This window comes from Mobula birostris, chromosome 14 (genome assembly GCF_030028105.1).
Source record: "Mobula birostris isolate sMobBir1 chromosome 14, sMobBir1.hap1, whole genome shotgun sequence".
Taxonomy (NCBI): domain Eukaryota; kingdom Metazoa; phylum Chordata; class Chondrichthyes; order Myliobatiformes; family Myliobatidae; genus Mobula; species Mobula birostris.
The window spans coordinates 27,164,631-27,177,508 of NC_092383.1; the positions used below are offsets into that span (position 1 = coordinate 27,164,631).

Sequence of the window (12,878 nt, forward strand, 5' to 3'; positions counted from 1 at the left end):
TGCACCTGAGGTCAGGTTTGAACCCAGCAAAGCTAACGGCTGTACCACTGTACTTTTGATCCTTCAGTATGAAGCTACTAGACTTGACTCACATACCCCTGGTGAATTGTACATGGGTTAGCTGTGTTACTGTCAAATTTGCCTTGTCTTCTATATCAATTTTAATCTTTTCCTTCGATAGTTGGGCTACTTATTTTGAAGAAAATTATTGAAATGTTTATTACAGTTAGATTTATAGATACAGGGGAGGTAGTTATAGGCCTTACAGTGCAATGTGAGTGCATGGCTTTCTTGAAAAGGATAAGGTTACCTATTATTTTTATTCTGCATAATTGCTGGAAAAATGTGTCCCTTGTTGAAAAAAGGATAGCAGAAAGACACTTTATCATTGTTAAAAATTATCTATTCCCTTCATCCTCTGAATCTGCTATGAAAATGTAGTTAGTTCCAAATGTAATTTGCAAGACCTCAGAAAAGAAGCCGATTTTGCGGTATCTGGGATATTCGTATCTTATAACGTAATCAGCAAATAATTATAGAGTTTTAGACTTAGTAAGATCTGTAAAATGATCTAAGGTTTATTTTGATTTTTAGACTCAAAATGTGGAGAGATTTGTGAGCATATTGTGGTAAAAATTTTTAAAATGTTATGAATATATCTGTTTATTCTGATCTACCGACTGCATTGTAATATGTCAATAAGATTGTATTTATTACCTTAACTTTCAATGACTTTGTGCAGTTTTGGGTCTTGTATCTGATGTGCTTGTTCTGGAGAGTGTCCAGTGGAGGTTTACAAGAATGATCCCAGGAATGAAAAGCTTAATGTATGAAGAGTGTTTGATGTCTCTGGGCCTGTTCTCAACAAAGTTCAGAAGAATGAGGGGGTTCTTATTGAAATCTACCAGACACTGAATAAACTGGATAGATTGTATGTGGAGAGGATGTTTTCATTAGCTGCAGAGTCTAGGGTCCACGGACACAGCCTCAGCATAAAGTGGAGCTTCTTTAAAATTGAGATGAGGAAGAAATCCTTCAGTCAGGGGTTGATGAATCTGTCTAATTCATTGACCCAGAGGGCTGTGCAGCCCAATGCATTGGGTGTATTTGATGCAGAGATTGATAGGTTCTTGATTAGTAAAGGGGTTAAGGATAAGGGGGAGATGGTAGGAGAATAGATGTGAAAAAAATCAGTCATGATTGAATGGGGGACATGACGGGCCAAATGGCCCAATCCTGATCCTATATCTAATGATCTTATGGATATGTAGTCACATTCAATTATTGACATACTGTTGCACTGTAACAATATTCTTAGAAAAAAATTGATTCACTCTTCTGACATTGCAGATGACAGTTCACCAGAAATCATACCTTTAAAAAGCAAGAGAAAAAAATATATTTTTCAGAACAAGTAGTAACCCATAGGAAATTGAAGACAGACATGAAAGTGTGGGGGATGAGTCACACATGGGTTCTTTTAATCTCTGTGAAGGGCAAATAATTCAAGTTTGTAACCTGGGAAAAATGTGTGTATTTCAAAGGGCCTGGTTCTCTATTGTTAGTGTCCTGAGCAGTGAGCCTAGCTTTTAACATCATAATGAAGGATGTTCCCTGATGGATTATCTGGAGATAGGATTAATTCCTTCACAGCTTCTCTGGAGGCCAGACATTTCAGTCCTGAGTACACAAGAAATAGCACTGCTAACACTTTATCTCATTTTCAAACTCTGCTGTGAATCAAATTTCTTTTCCCCTGAATCCCTGCTTAGTTTTGAAGTGAAATGCCATTTTGGCTACGGGCTGTAGGAACGAGTAAAGATCCAAAATGAGTCAATTTGGAGGATTTAAATTCAGGCCTAAATGGTGCTCTACTCTTAAAAAACATGGACGTGAGTAGATATTATAGTTTTAAAGGAGAAAAGAAATTGTTTAGAGTGTAGGGGGAGATTGGAAAGAGGAGTGTTATTGGACCTATCTTCAAAATGTGCAATTTGTATTTCAGTCAGATAAAACCAGCATCAGGGAACTGTACAACCTCATGCAGTTGTCACAACACTTATCACTTCCCGCAGTGTTATTTTACATGTGCTTTTTGAATCACTGTGCTACGATATACCTTTATGGAGATACTAGACCTTTGTGTTAACTGACGATTTATTGGCAAGTTTGATAACGCAATAAATACGAGGACTGTTGTTTATTTTCGCAATGAGGTACCAAGGTTCCAATTAGTAGAGGTCAACCTCTCCTTTCATTTGCAGGTACAGTTTTCTGATTACACTTTTCCCAACGTAACAACTTTCACAGTGTAAGGAACATGAATGCAAGCGATTGTACTGTTATTATAATTTCCAACCCCTTACAATATTATCAGTAACTTGTCCTTTGCACATCCCAACTTTGATATTTTATCAGATGTCATCAAGAGGGGTAATTGTACCGCTAATTCTTTTAAACAAAGCTCTTAAAGTCCAGGCAATTCATGTGGTAAAGTCCGTGCAGTAATTTAGCAAGATCAAATAGAAAAGTGACAATTTTACTTCGAGTGAGATCAAGCCCGAGAAAGCTTAATAAATGGCAACATTTAGAAAGACCACTGGAAAAAAAAGTAAATAGTACATAGATTTTTCTTTCCCATCAGACAGAAGGACTACAGTGTCATTGCATGTATATCAAAGTGTGGGAGGATTGGTGAAGGGTTCAGAAGTGCAGAGAGCATAGGAGATGGATGAGTTGTAGCTGATGCTACAACAGGCAGGGGAGTATTTTGCAACCCAGGTACAGAAAAGAAGCAGTATATGAGGAGATCAATTTTCATCAGATCATTTGTAACTGGGATGTGCTATGCAGCTAAATGTGTCATTACCATTCACAGAGAGAAAAAAAAGGTCTTTCACTAAAGTTACATTTTCCATGTTTCTTCTAGGGCATTCCAAAAATCTTTATAGTCAATAAATTAGCTTTGAGGTATGAATGCTACCGTAATGAAGGAAACAGCAATTAAAGTACACACAGCAAGCTATCATGAGAGGGAATGTGATAATGACCAAACAATTTGGTTTTATTTGTGCCATTAAAAATTGGTCAGTGCCGGGGATAATACCGCTGCTGCTCTTTCACACAGAACCATGAGATCTTTTCGATCATTCTGGGAGAGGAAGCAGGACCTCTGGTTAATGTCTTAATTTAAAGACAGCACAGCAAACAGCAAACTCCTTAACTGTTGCACTGAAGAGACAGAGAGGAATTTTGCATTCATGTTTCTGCAGTGATATTTTAACTCAAACCTTCTTAATTTAGGGACAATTTTTCTTTACTGAATGAAATTGAGCTGGTAGGTTATACCTCAGAAGGTTTCCTCTCGTTCAATAGTTCAGGGAAGACTGAACTGTACTGTTGAAAACAGAAATTCCTCCTTCCTCGGGCCCCACCACCCACCTTCCCTAACTTTTTAAAGGAGAAATGTTATTCTCTTAAGTTAATAGCAGCATATTGGAATATATAATGAGTCACCTAAACATCTTTATTTACTCTAGTGCAACACTTGTTTATCCATTTGACATCTAAAGATTCTCAGAGTTCAAAACAAGCAATGTTGAAATACTTCCCCTTTTCACTGCCAATACTGCTCAGTTTGCCTCAAGCTGATTACACTGTCACAGGCACTGTGGAGTATCTTGTTACTATCACAGTTGATATCACAGATTCCACCCGAAGTATCATAACTACCACTATTTTTTTCTAAAACAGTTACTCCTGTAATTTTCACCCTGCAGCCTGTTAACCCTGGACACTATTAGAGCTCACATCTGTCTATAAAGAGTTCTCTGTGTTGCCCAGGTTCACAGTCTCTATCATCACTTAAAGTGTTTTACTGGGTATTCTGCCAATCAATTCAAATCAATGTTCATACATGTTAAACACATTATTAGTCAAGCAGATACAAAGCTAAACTGTGAGCAAGTACATCAGTGTAACACCTGAGACACTGTTTCATCTGATTACGCTTGGGTTAATCAAATGTGCAAATACAGAGGGGAAAGGGGAGCTTGAGGTAGAGGGTTTGTTGCATGCTGGCAGTCCTACCAGCAGTACTCCAAAGGCAGATGAGTACATAGAACCCTAGTCATTCCTACAGTCAGTGTTTTTCAATAAATTGCTTCTGATCTGTATTTTAATATTTCATGTACAGATTGGAATCGGTGACACTAACAACTGGGCAATTCCACGATCCGGCAAAACATAAGGATAACACAAGAGACTTCAAATGCTGCAGTGTGGGATAACGACTATCTGCTGCAACTCGGCAGGTCAATGGACATCATTGCAAAGAAAAGAATTGTCAAAGTTTTGTGTCAAAACCCTGCATCAGGACTCAAAGCATAAGGAAAGCTCATTATGAAGAGTGTGTATGATATAAAACGGGATGATTTAAAGACATGACCTTTCATCTGTTGATGAAAACTCTTAAAATAGACACGGTTCAATGGTTCAATTCAGTATCAGCGAATGTATACAGTATACAACCTGAAGTTCTTACTCTTTGCAAACATTCATAAAACAGTAAAAAAGAATGACAGAAAAACATCAGAACCTCAAAGCCCCCTCCCCTTCCCACACTTGCTCCAACAAATGCATCAACGACTCCCCCCACCCACCATGCAAGCAAAAGCAAAGCCCCCAAAGAGACCATGATCTAAAGTCCATCAAAAATAACTGTCCATCTCAACCCTACGACATCTCAAACAGGCTCTCCCTCTCACTAGCAAGGGAGAGACAGATATCGCTGATGCAACAGTGAGAGGGTAGACCAGCAGCTTGCTGCTTCGATGTTGCAATCTGCCGTATCACATATTCATAAGAAATATGAATCCCGTATGTTCCAAAGCACTTCAGAGCCAATGACACTATTGTGACTAACCAAAACTGGAGCCATACGGAAGCTGTAACCAGGAAATATAAAAATCTTCATTCACACAGCAAACATCCAGAGAGAGAGTCCAAAAGAATCCAAAAGACTTTCACTCTACTGACACTTTTTTATACTTCAATATTAAACAAAACAATGAAAAATTAACGACAGATTCCTTTGTTATAATCACCTACTTAACTTGAATATTTTGAAAAAAAGTTAGGTAATTTTACAGAATTACATATTTACAATGATAGCACATCTCAACTAGTGAATTTCTTTGAATATTCAACACTGGTGTTTGTTCCAAAAGCCTCCGAGTACAAACTGCGGGCATCCAAAATATACATATTCCTTTTGTTCTTGGTTTGAAGACTGGCTCTAGGAACATACAATGAACCAGAAGTAAGGAGACAAAACAGATCTGTCAGAACCTGTGCCTTAGGTGGCAGGGACACCTTGTTAACGATGTGCTGATAGCCAGAATATTTATAACTGGGGGACCGTTTGACGAGCACCTGCACTCGGACCGCCAAAAGTGGAACTTCCCAGTGGCCAGATATTTTCATTTCCATTCCCATTCCCGTTCTGACATGTCATTTTATGGCCTCCTGTGCCAAGAGGAGACCACCCTCAGGGTGGAGGAGCAACACCTCTGAATTCCGTCTGGGTAACCTCCAAACTGATGGTATGAAAATCGATTTCCCCTTCAAGTAAAGACAAAATCATTCCCTCTCCCCTCTTCTATTCCCCACTTTGGCATTTTACCTCTTCTCACCTGCCCCTTGGGTCCCCTCCTCCTTCCCTTTCTCCTATTGCCTGCTCTCCTCTACTATCAGATTCCTTCTTCTTCAGCCCTTTATCTTTCTATCCCACCTGGCTTCACCTATCACCTTTTAGCTATCCTCCTTCCCCTCCACCCACTTTATTATTCTGTTATCTTCCCCCTTCCTTTTCAGTCCTGAAGATAGATCTCAGCCTGAAATGTCGGCTTTTTATTCATTTCCACTGAGGCTGCCTGACCTGCTGAGTTCCTCCAGCATTTTGTGTGTGTTGCTCTGGATTTCCAGCATCGGCAGACTTTCTCTTGTTTAGAATATTCATCTTTTGCTTTGCCTATGCCATTTCAATGGGACAGTATTAAAATCCACTGAATCCACATCTGCTGATACACTAGCCCCAAAGTATCAATTGGAAGCTAAATTGTCTACAAGTTTTATTTCCTGAAGATAGGTTTTCATTTTAGTTAATCCATAATTATGCTATCCATAACACTGTAACTCCAGAAAGATTCCTAACAATGCGTATTTGAAGGATTAGCAGTCTTATAATACAGGAATCGTTGCAGTTTACTGGCACACAGAACAACCCTAAATACATCACTATGACAGTAACCAAGATGCAGATTCTTTGAAGCATTGGACAGGAATTAAATATTAGTCAGTGGAAAAAAATAATGCTTGGGGATTTTATAAACCCACCTGAGAATTTTCTGTTTGCATTTGTAGTGTGTATATGGAATGAGCGATCAGAGCATGTGGTTGAGGCAGGTACAATACTGGCATTTAAAACACATTTGGATATGTATAGGATTAGGAGGGGCTTAGACGGATATGTACCAAAACGGACAAATTGGCCTAACTTGAGACTAGCACCATGGTCGACATGGACAAAAGGGCCGAGAGGCCTTTTTCCATGCTGTATAACTCTGTGACTCGCTAGCTCTATTTACACCAAGGTTTGCTGGCATATCTGATCAGACAGCATCTATGGATGGAAATAAACCGTCGACGTTTCAGTCCTGATGAAGGGTCTTGGCCCTAAATGTCAACTGTTTATTCCCATCCATCAATGCTGCCTGATCTGCTGAGCTCCTCCGGCACATTGTGCGTATTGCGCTAGATTTCCAGCATCTTGTATCAGTGTTGCTGGCATATCCGGCATGACTCTATTCAAATGGATAGTGTTGCCAACACACTTAGAAGCTAATTTTCTTGCTGCTTAATTTTCCTTGTTTTGATGTACGTTTGTTTTTCAGCGGTTTAATTACTTTTCAGATAATGATGTTAATTTTGTTGATTTTAGAAGTTTATAATTTTAAGTATATTTTTGTTTCACTTTAGTAGTGATGGGACTCCATATGGCCCTCTCCCACCTGCAGCATCATGGCCGACTGTGCCTTGAGAAAAGGTCCAGTAGCAATGCTGGCTGATCATGCAGAGCCACTGGCAGGGTGGGAGACTGCATACCACCCAGCTCAATCTCTTCAACTCTCTGGACAGGGTTAGAACTCACAACTTTATTATTACCAAATAAGCCACAGCAGATACTAAAACATGCACACTGCAAATGTCTTCTCTGGGCTCGAGTGAATGAAACCTTCCAGTGCAAGTAAGCAGTATGTAGCATTCAAACAGCACTCAAACCCTATGATGCAAAAGCCACACAGGATAAAATGCAAATATTACAAATCTGATTAATCAACAGCTTCTGCATAGAATTCTTGTCTGGTACATCAAAGATATATGGAGTTAGGCTACATTATGAAGGCATACCCTTATTATGACCATGAGACATAGCATCAGAATTAGGCCATTTAACCCATCATGTCTGCACTGACATTCTACCATGGGTGATTTATTATCCCTCTCAACCCCACTCTCCTGCTTTCTCCCATTGACATCTTTACTAATCAAGAACCTATCAATGTCTGTATTAAATATACCCAATGACTTGGCCTCCACAGCCATCTGTGGCAGTGAATTCCACAATTCACCACACCCCGGTTAAAGAAATTCCTCCTCATTTCTGTTCGAAAGGGACGTCCCTCTATTCTGAGACTGTACCCTTTGGTCCTAGACTCACTCACTATAAAAAACAAATAATAATTCGGCTCTTTTCCAAATCTTATATATGCCCCGTAAGTTTCTTTTCCATTCAGTCCATACACTGATTGTCTGGGGCAGATGTCATCCATGATTATAACATGTATCATACATATTATATTCTGTAATTTTGACTGCAGCCTTGTTTTCTTAGGTTTGGAATAGATAGATACATTTATCCACTGGATTTTGAGATGAGGAAACATTTGTGTGAGTGATAGGAGTCTCCTTGACAGTTGAGGTCTTTCTTCTGCAATTTTGTCCATTTATACTTTAAAACTGAAAGTAGTAACTCTGCCAGTGATTAGAAAGATTTGCAAACAGAGTCTGCAGTCACATAACTCCCACATGTTAACCATAGGATGCATGGTATAAATATTTATCACATATGTACAAACAAAATGCACTGTACAGTCAAGAATGCAAGATAGTACTGTGTTTTTTGATTTAAAAAAAAAAGGTTGACCTTTTTGTCCTGGAGTGCATGAGTTAGTCCATTCAAAGTGAGGTCAGCTAAGATAAGTAATGGAAATATCACTGAGTGCTGGTAGTTATACAGAACTGGTCTTTAAAACTGTTTGAGAAGGAGATGCTGTTCTCCTTTTATACACTATGTCCATTCAGAAATGAAACAATGGGTGCCTTCACCCATTCAAATACAGACTTTACATCTGCCAATACTGCCTGAAGTTCTTAAGTACAGAAGGAATTGATTTAACATTCTTAACTAATGCAGGTCACTTCTTCAGCCAGTTCCAGACCCAGAGATACTGATTCCCAGATGTTGGCATTCTCAGACAGCCATTCTGCCAATTCCATGAATAAAGTAATAAGACAACACACTATAAAATATAGTCCATATGCTTCATCCTCATTTTTGTAGGATACAGGTGCATGTCTTTGCGTGTTACCCTCTCCTTAACACATTGCTGCTGAATTTGTAAATCATGTAATTTTCTCTACCTTAGTGATTAGAGTGAGATGTCTCCTTTATTAAACAGCACCAAATCACAGCCCACAACAATGGAGGATACTACTCAATATTCTGAAACAATGCAGTAAAGTTTAAAAATCACCAATCTCGAACCATTAACTAGTAATACCAAACGACATGCTGGAGGAACTCAATGGCCCATGCAGTGCCTGAGGGAGGAAAGCAACTGGCCATGTTGTGGGTTAAAATCCTGATGCAAGCATAAACAATTTCTTTGCTTCCACAGATGCTAATGACCCACTAAGTTCCTCTGCCACATTGTTTATTGCTCAGGTTTCCAGCATCTGCAGGCTATTGTGACTCCATTACTTAATAAACTCACTGAGTAACAAAGGCATACAGGATGGAAAGAGGCCCACTTATGCAACAAGTTCACACTGATCATCAATCATCCATTGATACTAATTCTACACTAATCCGATCTTGTTCTCCCCAAATTCCCATCAATACCCCCTCCCCATGTTCCTCTACTCAACTACACACTAAAAGCAATTTGCAGTGGTGATTCACCGATCAACCTGCTTGCACCTGGGATGTAAGAGGACTTCAAAGTACCTGGGAAATCTACGTGGTCACAGGGAGACGACTGACAGGAGTTGCTGTAATTAACTGAAGGAAGGATATGGTGCCGGCAAACAATGCTACATCCTCCAGATGGGTCATCAAGCAACTCCTTTCACTTTATTTACGTCTTCCTTTTATTGCAGGTGTGGTTCTGCTATTGTTGGAGCCTGCCATCTACATTTTGGAGGTGTGTTTTTGGGCCAATCAAGTTATCGGGTGCTTCGCTGTCTCTGAGGGGGTTTCACAAGGCTACCGGCAAAGCCTGCAGTATGGAGGCCAGAAAGTCAGGAGACAGGGCGCGAGCCCATTATTGACTTCAACTCTTACCGATCTCGCAGATTAAAGTGCTGAGGAACATCGAAATCATTGAGGTGGACACAAAGGGTGAGCAAGTGTTCAGGACCATCTACAAGCCTCTAGCTCACTGCTGCTGGGGGAAGGCATCTACATGTGGCGATCTCGCTCTCCTTCTTGCCCACTGTTCCCCAGAGAAGGTCCTTGCATTCGACGGACCTCTCTCTTTCCCTCAATTCTGTTCGGATGGTGCTGCCGGAGCAAGGTTTAATCGACACGGTTTGTGGATTGTGGACTCTAATTCACGCCTGATGTGTTGTGAGTTTTTCTGGTCGTTCCTTTTTTTGTTGATAGTTTGGGTGATTTTAAATCTGGGTGGCCTGCAGGTAATGAATATTGAGCTGAATATGCCTTTTGATTTTGATTTTTATATCTGTGCTTTTTGATCTTTTTTATGTTGCCTTTGGTCTTCGTGTGATTTTTTTTTTGGCCTGTGGTGGGTTTGATGCTTTTTTTGAATGGGTTCCATGGTTCTTCTTTGTTTCATGGCTGTCTGTGGGGAAGATGAATCTCAGGGTTGTATACTGAATACATACTTTCATAACAAATCTATTTTGAATCTTTTGAAGTTATTAAGATGCTTGATAATTAGTTTGAATACTTGTAGGCAATTGTCCTTTTTGTTCAAAGAAGCAAGAAAAATCCTGCATTAATTTTGTTTCTGTTCACACACAGAATGTGGACTTCACCGGAAATGTCAGTGTGGTCCAACTCTCATTGCCCCTCTACCAAGTAGTTAAGGACTAAAGCCATTGGTGGATCTGGAGGCACATATTGACCAGACGATGTAACAAAGACAGACTTCCTCCCAAAGGACATTAATGAAACATAAATCTACAGCAACTTTCAGGCCCTTTGGCCCGCAATGTTGTGCCAACCACGTAACCTACTGGAGAAACTGCTGAGAGTTTCCCTACCACATAGCCCTCTATTTTTCTAAGCTCCATGTACCTATCTAAGGGTTTCTTATAAGACTCTATTGTATCCGCCTCTGGCACCTTCACTGGCAGTGCATTCCATGCACTTACTTCTCTCTGTGTGAAAAACTTGCCTCTGACATCCCCCTTGTACCTGCTTCCAAGCACCTTAAAACTATGCCCCCTCGTGTTAGCCATTTCAGCCCTAGGAAAAAGCCCCTGGCTATCCACACTTTTGTGAAATCTTTGGTTTTTAAGGCACTCTTGTATCTTTGAGATACTATTAATGAGACTAGATATTTATAGTTCATTTTTACACTCTCAGACTAAACCAAGGCACTAAACAGACAATGATATCCCCTTCAGATATTCAACCCTCACTAGAATCCAGCAACAGGGTACCAACTTCCTGGTGCATCCCCTGAAAAATGCTTTTGAATCTGCCCTCTAAGGTTGTGTCATATCAGAGAAAATTATTTTATGTATTTAGAGATACAGAACAACAACAGGTTCTTCTGGCCCATTGAGCTTATGCCACCCATTTACATCATGAGAACAATTGACCTACTACCCTGTACATCTTCGGAATGAAGGAGGAAAATGGAGTCCCCGGAGGAAACCCAGAGAGTCACAGGGAGAATACACAAACTCCTTACATGATCCACTGTTCTCAACATTTTCTTTTAAAGTTCATCAAAAGTTTCAATTAGAATATTGTCTTCATGTAAGTATGCAAGTGAGGCATAACAAACAAGGATACTCACTCTTCCCATGGCCTAAGCCCATCTATTTTAACGCTGTTGCTTGGGTGATGAAAATGCAGAATTAATAAAGTTACTTCCCTTCAACAGTGTCAAGTAAAGATTTATGCTTTTCTGTGCAGTCAGAGAGAGTTTCAGATTAACATTATTTCTGAGGGGTAGCTTCTTGATGAAGAACTGCTCTCAGTACCTCACTGTAAACTCTAGATTACGTTCACGAGTGCATTAAATGGGACATAAACCCACAGGCTTCTGACTCGCAGGTGATGGTGGTTATAATCCACAGGGAAATAGGAGCAATGAACTAAGTCATTTGTCAAAGTGGATTTACAAACTGAATCTGGATGCAGTCAGTTTGGATGCAGCTGAGCAGCCAGAATACTGAACTTCCCCTGCCCCGATAACAAATCTATTGTGCATTTTAAGTTTTGTCTGTTAAGATATAGTGAAATATTTATTTCCAGTACAAAACAAAGCACATCTGAAGAGATGTTGATTGGAAGTAGAAGTCACAATGGGCCAGAATTTGGGGTTAGTGATGAGATACTTAGTTCCAAATAAACTCAACTGAGTGAGACAATGAGCACTGTAAATGTGGAATGGAAAAGGAGGTAGGGTGGAATCCAGTTGAATTTCTTATGATCAGACCCTTCTCTGGAATGGGACTCGTTGAGGGTGGTGTTGGGGAATGTTAGCAAGAGCCCTGTTCAGAAGAACAGGCAACTGGCCTAGATTTCAGCTTACTTAGATGCCAAAAAGAAAGTCACCAAATGTGTCGGAAATTTGGAAAATATTCAAAAACTATTAAAATTATCCAAACAATGTAAGATATAAAAACATTCAGAAACTTAAAAAAATAAAACAACATATGACTTAAAAGTGAATGACAACAAAATTCTTAGCAAAATCCCTTGCCGCCACACCAACCCATTAAAACGAATGGGAAAATGATTTCTGCATTTACTTCATCCCTTCAACCTGTCTCTGATTGTTGCACGCAGATTTCCCTCGTGGTCCAGGTTTGGAGTACATTGGTAAAGCATCAGTTTGCATGCTGAAATTCCACATTTTCTAACAGCTACAGGGTGAAATAACAGCAGCTTTTCATACATTTCCTAACAAAATCTAGGTCAATCTTTGAAATAATTTGATACTCTTAATGGAAGCCACTAGTCCTGCTAAAATAATGATCACTGGAATGACATGCAAACAGGATTAACATCATCCAGTTCTATCACCTGTCTAATCTCAGATGATGATTGAAATGCACAGCAAGATTGATTCACTTCGAAAAGAAGAATAAGCAGATTAATACTTGATACAATTGAAATAAACTTGATATTGAAGTTTTGCTTCAGTGGTTCTGAAAATTTGCTTTGAAAATTCAAATATAAAATGATTAAAAATCATGGTGTAACTACAATTCATGTAGTGCTAATCTTGCCTTTGGAGGGACAGGATATGAATTAAGGAAATGACTTCAAGGAC

The 12,878-nt window shown here is 39.5% G+C and overlaps 2 long non-coding RNA genes across 2 annotated transcripts in view; one reads left to right on the forward strand and one right to left on the reverse strand.

The window, feature by feature from the left end:
• LOC140209793 (uncharacterized) overlaps positions 1-10,169 on the forward strand; it is a 113,358-nt gene extending 103,189 nt beyond the window's left edge. Inside the window, exons 3-4 of the long non-coding RNA XR_011889068.1 lie at positions 4,196-4,313; positions 9,502-10,169. This is a non-coding gene — a long non-coding RNA (uncharacterized lncRNA). The remainder of the gene's footprint in view (positions 1-4,195; positions 4,314-9,501) is intronic.
• LOC140209795 (uncharacterized) overlaps positions 1-12,878 on the reverse strand; it is a 135,509-nt gene that overhangs the window by 56,651 nt on the left and 65,980 nt on the right. The window lies entirely within an intron of this gene.